We start from the raw sequence: 14010 nt of genomic DNA on the forward strand, positions 1-14010 counted from the left end.
TGCACAATCAGAAGATTGGTAGTATAATGGATATGTTGAAAGGGCACAAGACAAAAAGCCTATCCTAATGATACTCCAAACCAGATATGTGTCTTGCTTTCCAAGATCTACACCTCTATTTTTTGTTGAAAAATAAAATCAGTAATCTTGTTAATACTTTCAACAGATGCTCATTCAACTTTTAGCTTTGAAAAACAGCCAATCAGTCTTATTGATGAACACAATGGAAAGGGATATGATTTCATTGGTCAGTTGTGGGTGAGAAAAGAAAGAGTGCCCCCCAACTCTGCCTCTCCATGTAAGATATGTTGTACACAGTGTAGGGTGGGTGGGTGGAGGGGTGAGAGGGTAATTAAGTTTCTCATTTTGCCCTTATTAGATAATGAACAGGTGCCACGCTATGCACACATTAGCAGAATACAATAAACACAAGTTGCTGACTTGGCTTATTGTGGTGAATGCAGGAAAATGAAAACAGGACCATTACAATGGGTGCTATATTTAAAGATGAGGGGAACTGTGAAGCAATATTTGCTACATTTTTTTCTTATTTTCAGTTTTACAAATTTGAGCCTAATTTACCCAAGCATACACAAACCCTATCATTAAACACTAGGAAAACATCTTTTAAAAATTCATTTCTCTTTTGAAGAATGTTTTTAATTCTGGATTGGCCTTTCTGGTGGAATTCACCAGATCCTTACTGTCAACAATCAAGGCATGTGATTGCCTCACACAGGACCCCTCAGCAGAGACGTTAGGAAAGTGGACAAACAGTCTCTTTGTTTCTACCATTAGCCCCTTAAATGGACTATGTTGATGTTTTCCAAAAGCATGGGAGAGAAAGGAACAATTTAGGAACAAAGGGAGTTAAAAGTGAAGTCCAAGACCTTGCAAAAACAGGGAAGTCACCTTTGAGAGGCTGGTCACACAATATGGTGACTGTCAAGATCCTTTCTACCCCACAGTGGTGGCCTGAGTCCTATTTCTTAGCACCTTCTGTTAAGATTCTCTGGTTGAGAAGAAAGAAAAGTAGTTCATCAGAATTTTTTCTGCTTCATCAGAAAAAAATTAGGAGATACAACACTGAACATTGAAATTGAAAATTTTTCTGAAGTCATAGGAATTAATGAGAACTTTACAAGTTACCTAAAAGCCATGCATGCATCTGTTTAGGGGAAATGAGGCATTAAGATGAATGAAATAGAAAGAAATTATTTGGTACCTTCTTTATATATAAGAACTCCCAGGTCATTTTAAAAGGAAAGCTTTTGCTCTCTTCTTAATCACACACTCTCTTCTTTTACTTGTTCTTTAACATCCTAAAACCTTCCTTTTCCCCCTTAAATGCAATTATGGGGACAGAACCAGGAGTGCAGTTTCCAGGCTCTCGGCCTCACGTGGAAAGGTGCTCACTCGGGTAGTAAATGGCCATCAACTGTGATTGGATGGCCATCAGCTGTGGCTAGTTGGCCGTCAGCTGTAACCAGTGAGCCATTGGCCACTAATATAACTGTTGTGGCTATGCTAACAAAAAATGGGGGCTAGCAAGAAGATGGTGGCTGAGCTAACAAGAGCGGATTGCAGAGAGGCGGATGCCGCCAGCGAGAATATAGTGATATGACTCCCCTACTTATGGCTCTGTGGGTGTTCCTTTTTGGCCTCACCGTATTCTGCGTTCTTATGTGGGGAGCAGGAGCAGAGACCCCACAGGCCACCCTGCATGACAACAATGCTGTCTATAGCTTTCAGAGGTGAAAAAAGAAATTGGAAGCTTATGAGGAGATTTCAGTGACCAATGGAACAACTCTAAGAAATGCCATTCATGTGACCGGTTTAGTCACTGCCTCTCAACCAATATTGGAGGGTCAATAAATGTAGCTCAAAATTCTTGACATTCACCTAACTCTTGACCTAACCATGTTCTCAGGCAAGAGGGTTGAAAGGGGCCTTGCATTAGTCACACAAGTGTCTCCACATCAAGTCAGCCCAATGGCTGGCCTCAGGCTGGCACTATGACCCACATAGTAGACATCTACTATTTTTGCCAGCCAAGCATCTATCTCCCACTAAGAAATAGGTATTTACCAAGATTGCAACCTGAGATCAAAAGCCAAGGTAGTAGTTACAACTGCTCTGGAAAAATCAGTCACAGGAGGACTGAGATGTTCCATTAAACAATTTACTGGGAAAATCCCACTTCATATCTTCCAACCTATTGAAAGTGTTACCGGGTTAAGGTCTGGCTGCTTGTTGCCTCATGAGCCAAAAATCAAGGTTGGTGGAAAGAAAAGCAGGTTTATTCCCAAATGCCAGCATTCAGGGAAAGCAGTGGACTCCTGTCACAAAGATGACCTTCCTCAGTCTCCACTTGGCCAAAAGCTTTTATAGCCATACCAGGAGAGGCAGAACAAAGGAGAGGGGGATGTGGTTAAGCAGTTCTGGGTGCCAAGATCTGAAAAAAAAAAAGGAGTTTCTCAGAACCTGGTTTATCTCAGAGGTAAAACTATCTCTGTTTCTGTTGAAGGGGGGAAATCTCTGGTTGTTAACGAAACAGGTGTCCAAAGCTGTAACTTCAAGTGGACTGCAATCCTGAGTAAACAAGTAGTTAAGGTTACTTGTCCTGTAGTAAATTAGTGAGGCAGGCATTCGGCCTTAGCCTTAAGTAAACAAACACTGAAATGCTGGTTACTCCAAAGGAGCCAATAATCTTCAAGGATTCTGTGGGGCACAACAGTTTGCATGGGGAGCCTAAAGGTCAATATGTAGTACGCTGCCACATTTCTTTCCCACAACTTGTAAAGTAGACAGATTTTCTTTTTCTAAACATGTTTCCAAAAGACTGCTTTATTTTAAAACACAGAGTTGGATACAAATGTCTTTTTAACCATTGTGGTGGAGATGATTACACTAATTGCTTAAGTTGGTCATCTGTTCCTTTACTGGGCCCACCACCTCAAAATTTTAGGGAGTATGAGAAGAAAGATGGGTCTCTTCCTTTACATCCCTGTTTGTTGTAATAAGAGTGCTTGGATGATAATAATTAAATGACCAAACTTTCCATAACTTTTTGACAATTACTAAAGTGTTGCAGTTGCTGGTTTTCATACTGGTGTCTTACAGCCAAGCATTTCTTCTAATTTTGTTGTGGCAGGTTCACTCACATTAAATATATAGACATTATCTACCTTCTTCTCTTCTACCAACCTAGCCTCACCAAAGCTGAGGCATTTTTCTGTACATCAGAAGGTAATACAACATACTGAGAGGCACCTTGATCAAGAAGGTGACCTGTGAATGTTCTTACTCTAGCCAAGTACTGCTTCTCAGTGAAGTAGTCTTCTTGTTCCTCTAAGGGGTGTCGTGCGGGAGACCCTGCTTGCTGCGCCATTTGTCGTGCGGGGCAGCCTGCAGGGTCTCTGGTCCCGCTCCCCACATAAGAACGCAGGATATGGTGAGGCCAAAAACGAACACCCACGGAGCCATAGGTAGGGGAGTCATACCACTATGGTCTCACTGGAGGCTGGGCCCACCGGACGCACAACCTGCCGTCAGCCTTTCCGCCAACCGACCGACGACTCTCCTCCACTCTCCTCGACTCTGTTCCTCTACTCTCTTCTGCTCTCCTCGGCTCCTTGGCAATCCTCGGCTCTCCTCGGCAATCCTCGGCTCTCCTCGGCTCTCCTCCGTAGCCGCAGCAGTTATACTAGCCGCCAATCGGCTAACCGGCCACAGCCGACGGCCAATCAGCCACAGCTGACGGCCATCCACTACCCGAGCCAGCACCTTTCCACGTGAGGCCGAGAGCCTGTAAACTACTTTCTGGGGCTCTGTCCCCACAGGAGTATTTGCAAATTATCTGATAACATTCCATAAAAGGTTTAAAGAGTCCTATTAAAAATTCTAACACAGTAGTTCCTTTCTCTGTAATTCAGATGTCCCTTATTGTTAATTGAATGGTCTCTTTTACAAAGCAGGCAACAGCCTTCTTCAAAATCCTTTAATAGATTCTTGGAAGGAAGATGAACTCATCTGAAAAGACACTGCATAGAAAGTGAAAACAGCTGTGGATATCCTTTTTCCTGAACGCAGGTGTCATCTGCAATGCCAGACCTACTCAAGAGAGATGGACAAAAATGTTGAGTACTGGTTCCTGTGAGCCGAGCATACATGAAGAATGATGGGCTGGCTGATGAGGCCACTAGCTGCCTCCCAAACTCCAGAGTCCACTTTCAGGACTGCTGGGCTTTAGCAAGTGTCAAGAGGGGTCTTGGCTCCCGCTCCCAACATTAGAACACAGGATATGGTGAGGCCAAAAAGGAACACCCACGGAGCCATAGATAGGGGAGTTATACCACTATGGTCTCGCTGGTGACGGGGTTGGAGACACAGGAAGCAGGAGGCACATGATGCACAATCTGCCATCTGTTTCTTTACCAACCAACCAACCAACCAACCAACCAATGTAGCCACAGCAGTTATATCAGTGGCTAATAGCTAACTGGTAACAGCTGATGGCCAACTAGTCACAGCTGATGGCCATCTACTACCTGAGCCAGCACCTTTCCACGTGAGGCTGAGAGCCTGGAAACTGCTCTCTGGGACTCTGTCCTCACAGCAAGGCTGGTGATGCTGCAACGTGGAAGAATGCTGGGCTGGATAACTTCCTCAGCAGGCTCATTACTGGGCCAAGAGTGGAACAGCCTGAATGCCTGGGCTAAGCTTTTCATCCATGAAGTCTTTTTCACCAGAATGTTGAAGTACACGGATAGCTTGTTCTGAAGCAGAACAGCAACTACCATGGCCCATGGGCTCAGCACCAGGTTCTGCATCTGCAGAAGCTGCATCTTGTAGGCAACCTCAGTGACAAAGGTCCACAAGTCCTCTGATTATTTCTCAGGAATATATCTTGAAACCAAGTTATATGGGCTCCAGCCCATCCTCCAAGCTGCCAGAGATCAAAGTGATGCAGTGTCTCCAACAAATATGTGTATATTGCCAAATTTTCCTGAAACAATCCTCCTGGCTTTTAGCAATCCAGTTGTAGATTCTTTTGCCTTAGGAACCCCTTAAAGCTCAAATACATAAAGACCTTCTTCCAATATCTTACCATAATTGATGCTAATTGGAACAAGGTAGGTATCAAAAACTTCTCTCTTGAAAAATGGTTCCATCACAATATTTAGAAGACCAAAGTTAGGAGTCAGTGTCTTGACAGAGCTGCTTCTTGTTCCTTTGAGGAAAAATTCAACAGGAGCATAACCAGCCAATAACATGGTTTTTACCTGTTCAGAGAAGACAATCCAGGAGAGTTTATTGCCACCAAAGGTGCACCACATGAAGTGGCCCGACATCCGCAGCAGCTCCCCCATCATTTTCCTTCCTAGGAAGTCCATTCCTGCTGCTATGATTGGCACAGGTAAATCATAGTTGTAGAGAAGAAAAGAAAACATCAGAAAGTCAATGTATCTCCGATGACTAAGCAGCAGAACAACTGGATGCTCCTGGATGGCCCATTGTAGTTTCTCAATATCTTCTCTATTTACACACACTTTTGAGAAAATTTGTTTAAATATTTTGCTCAGGGCGAAAACAAAAAATCGGATGGCTCTCAGATGCAGTTTGTGGCTCATTTCATCCAAGATCTCACAAGCTTCCTTTCGGAAGATATCCACAGACTGGAAGGATTCCTTGGAAAGCTGTTTAATAATGTACTAAACCTCTTCAGAACTGAGAACACTGCATTTAATGTCACTTGGCTTGCACGGAGTAATTTCCTTATAGACAAAAGGTGTGTAGCATTTCATTGCAAATTTCAAGTCACTAACATGCCTCTTCTCCTCTAAAATATCTTCAAACTCAAACCATTGAGATCATTCGAGTAAAGGAGCATGACAGTGCTGGGACTGGTGTAGCCAACTAAGAATCCAGAGTTAGATGAACTGGAAGAGCCCATGGTGGGTGCTGTGCGCCGCAGGGCCGAAAGTTGATTAAGTAGGAGATAAGATCTATGACTTAATGAAGGGCTGCAAATCCACTGCTCTGAGGCACTGGATGCCCTGCAGTTCTTACTCACGTTGTTTGGGGAGGGGCAAAATATGGAGAATGAAGAGGACTTGCTGGGGATGTATAACTGTAATACCCAACCATTAAAGTTCTGTTCTTCAAGGAATATCGGTCCATTAGTTTATTGACCTCCTTGAGAAACAACAGCCTTTCCAGTCCCACAGATCTCCTCACTTTGGAAGTGGAAAGGAAGAGTTTGGAGAGTTGGTTTGGCGTTAACAGATGCCTATCTACATCATGGGCACACACATATACTCTCACACATACTGTTTTCCTTGCTTACAGCCGTGGCTTCCTTCCTTTCATTAAAAACCTGAGACTGGGCGTTGGGGTACTTATATAAAAATATTGTCACAAAGGTACAATGGGAAACAGGACAAAGTGCTGTTTCAGAAGCCAAAAAAGATACAACTTTCTAATTATAAGAAGCCATCCAAAGTTGAATGTGGCCAGATTTCCTCTGGACACGTCCATCCTGAATGTAGGGCACTGAATTTGGAAGTGAGAACATGGTGACCTCTGACACAGGCATTTTAGTGGAGTACCAAGGAGAAAGTCAGGTGGAGATGGATTGGAGAGTAAAACAAATGGATCTACTGAGTATAGGTTTCATTTAGCTCAAGATTGAGAACAAGGTTTTAATAGGAAAACAATAAGAAAGGGAATTTCAACACATGAACACATCATGCAGGTATGTAAAAGGCTTTTTCTATTTAAAGTTTTTTTTTGTTGATTTGATATGAATTTAATATTCTCTCTTGGGAGTAATCACTTTTAAGCCTCGTTTTTAATTGTGGAATGAAGGATAATAGGATAGGGAAAAAATTCTAGAGCTCCTAAAATTATACTTTTTTAAATTAAATGTACTGGAATGACATTGGTTAACAACATTATATACGTTTCAAGTGTACAAATGTATAGTACACCATCTGCATATTGCATTGTGTTCTGACCACCCAAAGTCTGGTCTCCCACTGTTATCACATATTTGACCTCTTTTACCCTCTTCATCCCCACCCCCCACTATCTTTCTTTCCCTCTGGTAACCACTCTTCTGTTGTCGGTGTCTACAAGTTTGCTAGCTGCTTTCTGTTTTATATCCTATGTACGAGATCTGACAATTAAGTTTGTGAACTTGTTGCAACGATGTTGCTAACCTTTTTTTTTTTAAATCTCAGAGGGATTATTCATTATGAATTTGTACCAACTGGACAAACACTTAACCAAGTTTACCATTTGGAAGTGCTGAAAAGGCTGTGTGAAAAAGTTAGGAAACTTGAACTTTTTGCCAACAATTCATGGCTCTTGCATCATGACAATGCACCAGCTCAAAAGGCACTGTCTGTGAGGGAGTTTTTAGCCAGTAAACAAATAAACTGTATTGAAACACCCTCGCTAGTCACTTGATCTGGCACCCGATGACCTCTTTCTTTACCTGAAGATAAAGGAACTATTGAAAGGAAGGCATTTTAATGACATTCAGGACATTAAGTTAATACAATGACAGCTCTGATGGCCATTCCAGAAAAAGAATTAATTACAAAATTGCTTTGAAGGGTGGACTAGGTGCCAGCATTGGTGCATAACTTCCCAAGGGTAGTAGTTCAAAGGTGACTGTAGTGATATTTAGCAATGAGGTATGTAGCACTTTTTTCTAGGATGAGTTCACGAACATAATTGTCCGACCTTGTATATGTGAAATCACATGATTCTTATCTTTTTCTATCTAACTTATTTTGCTTAGCATGATATTCTCAAGATCCATCCCTGTTGTCACAAATGGCAGTACTTTATCCTTTCTTATGCCTGAGTCATATTCCATTGTATACATGTACCACATCTTCTTTATCCGTTTGTCTATGGATGCACACTTAGGTTGCTTCCATATCTTGGCTACCGTGAATAATGCTGCAATGAACATTGGGATACATATATTCTTACAGATAAATGTTTTCAGATTTTATGGTTAGATATCCAGAAGAGGGATTGCTGGGTCATATAATAGCTATAGTCTTAATTTTTTGAGGAACACCCATACTGTTTTCCATAGTGGCTGCAAGAATTTACATTCCCACCAGCAGTGTATGAGGATTCCATTTGCTGCACAGCCTCTCCCACACTTGTTATTTCTTGTCTTGTTGATAATAACCATTCTAATTGTGTGAGGTGGTATCTCAGTGTGATTTTGATTCACATTTCTCTATCAGCTAGTAAAATTGAGCATTGTTTCATATATCTGTTGGCCATTTGTATGTCTTCTTGGTAGAAGTGTCTGTTCAGATCCCCTGACCATTTTTAAATTGGCTTATTTGTGTTTTTTTGTTGTTGAGTTGTATAAGTTCTTTATATATATTGAATGCTAGTCCCTTATTGGAGGTATTGTTTGCAAATATCTTCTCCCATTCAGTTGGTTGACTTTTTGTTTTCTTGATGGTTTATTTTAATGTGCAGAAGCTTTTAATTTGATATAATCCCATTCATTTACTTTTGCTTTTCCTTCCCTTGGCTTTGGAATCAAATTCATAAAATCCTCTCTCAGACACCAACGTCCATAATTTTAGTACCTAAGCTATCTTCTATGTACATTATTGTTTGGATCCTATAGTTAGGTCTTGGATTCACTTTAAGTTAATTTCTGTATATGATGTCAAATAGCAATCTAGTTTCATTCTTTTGCATGTATCTTTCCAATTTTCATGGCATCACTTATTGAAGAGACTTTCTTTTCTCTGTTGAATGTATGTTTTGGGTTCCTTTGTCGAAAATGATTTGCCCATATACATGTGGACTTATGTCTGGGCTCTCAATTCTATTCATAGATCACATACGAGAATAAACTAAAAATCAATTAAAGACTTAAATGTAAGACACAAAACCATAAAACTCCTAGAAGAAAACATAGATGGAAAACTTTTTTACATTACTCTTAGTAATATGAGGTCTGACAATTAAGTTCGCAAGCTCATGCTAGAAAAAGTGCTACATTATCTCATTGCTGAATATCATTACAGTTACCTTTGAAGTGCTACCCTTGGGAAGCTATGCACTAATGCCAGCACTTACTCCATCCTTCAAAGCAATTTTGGAACTCTTTTTCTGGAATGGTCATCAGAGCTGTCATCGTATTACCCTTGATGTCCTGAATGTCATCAAAATGTCTTCCTTTCAATATTTCCTTTGTCTTCGGGTAAAGAAAGAAGTCATTGGGGTCAGATCAGGTGAGTAGGGAGGGTGTTCCAATACAGTTATTTGTTTACTGGCTAAAAACTCCCTCACAGACCGTGCCTTTTGAGCTGGTGCATCGTCGTGATGCAAGAGCCATGAACTGGTGAAAAATTCTGGTCATTTTCGTCTAACTTTTTCACACAGCCTTTTTAGCACTTCCAAATAGTAAGCTTAATGAACTGTTTGTCCATTTGGTACAAATTCATAATGAATAATCCTTTTGAGATCAAAAAGGGATAACAACATCGTTTTGACTCTTGATTTGGACTGACAGAAATTTTTGGCCGTGGAGAATTGGCTGACTTCCATTGTGCATTTTGACACTTTGTTTCAGGGTCGTATTGCTATGCTTATGTTTCATCACAAGTGATAACACAACCTAAAACATCATCTTGCCTCTGCAAAAGATCTTGGCAAACTTTGACTCTCCTTTGTTTTTGTTCATCAGTGAGTTCCTTCAGGACCATTTTTCCACACACCTTCTCATGCCAAGATTTCCAGAGAATATTTTCTGAACTGTTTCTCTATTGATGTTTACTTGGTCTGCTATACTTCTTGCAGTCAGCTGACAATTTTGATGAACAATTCGATGAATTTTTGCAGTGCTTCTAGCAGTTCTGCTCGTTAGTGGCTTTTCTGACCTCTCTTCATTAGTGACACATTCTCTCACCTCAGAAGAACGTTTAATACATTTGTACCTGAATAGATATTTCTCTAAAGGACATACAGATGGCCAATAGACATAAGTAAAAGAGCTCAATATCATTAATCATTATGGAAATGCAAATTAAAATCACAATGAGATACCACCTCACACCCCATCAGAATGACTATCATCAATAAATCAATAAACAACAAATGTTGATGAGAGAAGGGGACATTTGTGCACTGTTGGTGGGATTTCAAATTGGTGCAGCCACTGTGGAAAACAATACGGAACTCCTTCAAAAATTAAACATAGAACTACCATAGGACCATATGACCCAGTAATCCCACCTCTGGATTTTTATCTAAAGAAATAGAAAACACAATTCAAGAATATATATGTACCCCTATGTTTATAACAGCATTATTACAGCAGCCAAGATATGGAAGCAACCTAAGTGTCCATTAATAGACAATTGGGAATTGTCATCAAAATGGCGGCGTGAGGTGAGCCTCTGGAAATCTCCCCTGGGATTCACAACAAATTGAAAAACTGTAATGCCACAAAGGACTCCCTGCACAGCAGACAGGCAAGACGAAGAGTCTCTCTACTGAATTCACCTAAAAGTGGGCAAATCGCACGAAAAGGGGAGGGGGGAAGGGAGAAGTGCGGAGCCGTAGCGGCGCGGGCCCAGGACGCAGACCTAGCTCAGTGCTCCAAGCTCGCTGCATTCCAGAACCACTGCAGCTGTGGGAGAGGGAAGAATTCAGACTGCTAGGGATCCATTTATGGCCCACAAGGTTGAGGGGACAGCATATAACACGGCTGAAACCAACGGTCACGGCAGAGACCTCGGAGCAAAGACTGAGGGAAGAAGACTAAAAATGGTGGTTTAAGCCCTCACTGCCGCAGAGAATGGAAGCCTTAGGCAATGAGACTACCCGCTCCCTCTTTACCCTCCCAGAGCTCTCCCTGCCCCCACCTTCCCAGTGCTAGAAGTGGAAGAGTAGCAGTGTCAGATCAAAAGAACAGAATATTTGCATGTTCTGAAAACTGTGGTCTGCAGACATATATTTGCAGCCCAACAAGTTCTGGCAAAGGGGACAGATCTGTGGAAACTGGACCGGCTGTGGTGGTGGCCGCCTCCATTGCTCTGGGCCAATTCTCACAACTCATCCCGCACCTCTCCCCACCTATCTGGGCAGATCCCTGCAAGAGTAAACAGAACTGCTAAAACACATGGGCTCTGAATCTGGTGCAGGAAGAGCTTTGAAACTTCAAAAGCTCCCCACAACCCCACATGGAGGCGGTGCCCTATGACCGAGGTGAACTGTTAACAGAGGAGAAACCCACCTTCCAGGGAATCGCCCCGTTGTGTAAAAGGCTGGAATAGTGCAGAGAAAACATAACACTATAGTGTGTGAGAGAGAAAAAGGCGGCACTCAGAGAAAAAATAAAACATTCTACCAACACGTACTGGAAAACAAAAGAGAGACCACTTCCTATCAACCTGTTGCAAACCCACTCCTATAGATGTCTTGGAAGAGAAATAATAAATCATTAATTGCCATGAATAACCAAGGCAACAAGACAGCTCACAAAGAAAGTGAAAAGTCTCCAGAAAAAGAACTTAAAGGTACAGAAATATGTGACTTAAATAACAGAGTATTCAAGATTGCAGTTCTGAAAAAACTAAATGAGATGCAAGAAAACACAGAAAGACAGTATAATGAACTCAGAAACACAATCAAAGAACAACATGAACATTTTACCAAAGACATTGAAATTTTACAAAAGAACCAAATAGAATTTCTAGAGATTAAGAACTCAATAGAAGAAATTAAGAAAGAAATAGTCAGCTTAGGTAGTAGAGTTGACCAGATGGAGGAAAGAATCAGTGACATCGAAGACAGAAACCTGAAAATGACATGGATGGAAGAAGAGAGAGACTTGAGACTTAAAAAAAAATGAAAGAACTCTACAAGAATTTTCTGACTCCATCAGAAAGAGCAATATAAGAATAATGGGTATACCAGAAGGGGAAGAAAAGGAGAAGGGAACACAGAGTATATTCAAACAAATAGTTGATGAGAACGTCCCAAACCTGTGGAAAGAGCTGGATCCTCGAATCGCAGAAGCAAATAGAACACCTAATTACCTCAATCCCAACAGGCCTTCTCCAAGGCGCGTTGTATTGAAGCTGTCAAAAATCAATGACAAAGAAAGAATCCTCAAGGCAGCCAGGGAAAAGAAGACGGCAACCTACAAAGGAAAGCCCATTACATTATCATCAGACTTTTCAGCACAAACTCTACAAGCCAGGAGAGAGTAGAACCAAATATTCAAACTATTGAAAGAGAAAAATTATGAGCCCAATATAATATACCCAGCAAAGAGATCCTTTAAATATGAAGGAGGAATAAAGACCTTTCCAGACATACAGAAGCTGAGGGAATTTTCTAATACACTAACTGCACTACAAGAAATACTAAAGGAGGCTATTCGACCACCATCAACAGGGACAATTTGTGGCAACCAAAACATAAAAAGGGGGAGAGTAAAGGCCTGAACCGGAATATGGGAATGGAGAAAGTAGGCATGCTGAAAAAAATGGAGCACTCTAAATATGAAAATTTCTTTTACATGAATTTAAAGGTAAACACTCAAAAAAATCTAGAACTGAAATATATCCTGTAACAAAGGAGAAACAGAGGGAAACATCATAGAATACCACCACACAGAAACAATAACAACAAAAAGGCAAAGAAACAATGGAGACACATTCTTATCAAAAAATTAAAGATAGAATGATAGGAAAGCTTCACATATCAATAATCACCCTGATATATTGATTAGGTAAGTGGCCTGAACTCACCAATAAAAAGGCACAGAGTAGCAAATTGGATCAAAAAAATAAACCCAACCAACCATATGCTGTCTCCAAGAGACACATCTCAGCTACAAGGACAAGCATAGACTCAAAGTGAAAGGGTGGAAATTGACACTCCAAGCAAATGGTATCCAGAGAAAATCAGGTGTGGCTATACTGATATCAGATGAAACAGACATCACAGGGGAAAAGCTAACAAGAGACAAAAATGGACATTTCATAATAGTAAAGGAGATTATACAACACGAAGACATAACAGTTATCAATATTTATGACCCCAATCAGGGAGCACCGAAATATACCAAGCAACTACTAACAGAACCAAAGGGAGAAATTGACCAAAACACAATTATACTAGGGGACCTAAATACATCATTGACAGCTATGGATAGATCATCTCAACACAAAATAAGTAATGACATAGCAGCCCTAAATGACACATTAGATGAAACGGACATAGCTGACATTTATAGAGCACTTCACCCTAAAACATCAGGCTATATTTTTTTTTTTTAGTGTACATGGAACATTCTCAAGGATAGACCATATATTGGGGCATAAAACTAATCTCAGCAAATTTAAGAAGATTGAAATCATATGAAGCATATTCTCTGGTCACAAGGCTTTGAAATTGGATATCAACTGCAAAAAAGAAAGCAGGAAAAACCACAAATACATGGGGATTAAGCATCATACTTTTAAAAAACGACAGGGTCAAAGAAGAAATTAGAGGAGAGAGCAAAAGATACATAGAAACAAACGAGAATGAAAATGCATCCTACCAAACGTTTGAGGATGCAGTGAAAGCAGTTTTAAGAGGGAAATTTATCTCATTACAGGCCTATCTCAAGAAACAAGAAAAATCCCAAATAAATAACCTCATGTTACACTTTAAAGAACTAGAAAAAGAAGAACAAATGAAACCCAAGGTCAGCAAGAGAAAGGAAACAATAAAAATCAGAGCAGAACTAAATGAAATAGAGAACAAAAGGACAATAGAAAAAATTAATGTGACAAAGAGCTGGTTGTTTGAAAACATTAACAAAAGTGAGAAACCCTTGGCTAGACTCACTAAGATAAAAAGAGAGAAGACACTAATAAACAAAATCAGAAATGAAAAACGGGAAGTTATCACGGATTCCACAGAAATACAAAGCATCATCCAAGAATACTATGAAGGACT

The 14010-nt window shown here is 40.6% G+C and overlaps 1 long non-coding RNA gene and 1 pseudogene across 1 annotated transcript in view; both read right to left on the bottom strand.

Moving 5' to 3' along the window:
- The window catches only part of LOC148758379 (uncharacterized), a 71241-nt gene that overhangs the window by 25903 nt on the left and 31328 nt on the right, over window positions 1-14010 (bottom strand). The gene's annotated exons all lie outside the window — the stretch shown is intronic.
- On the bottom strand, window positions 3081-10227 carry LOC109436558 (dihydroxyacetone phosphate acyltransferase-like; annotated as a pseudogene).

The sequence above is a fragment of the Rhinolophus sinicus genome, chromosome 4 (assembly GCF_057876585.1).
Source record: "Rhinolophus sinicus isolate RSI-liver-muscle chromosome 4, RSI-T2T, whole genome shotgun sequence".
NCBI classification, from domain to species: Eukaryota; Metazoa; Chordata; class Mammalia; order Chiroptera; family Rhinolophidae; genus Rhinolophus; species Rhinolophus sinicus.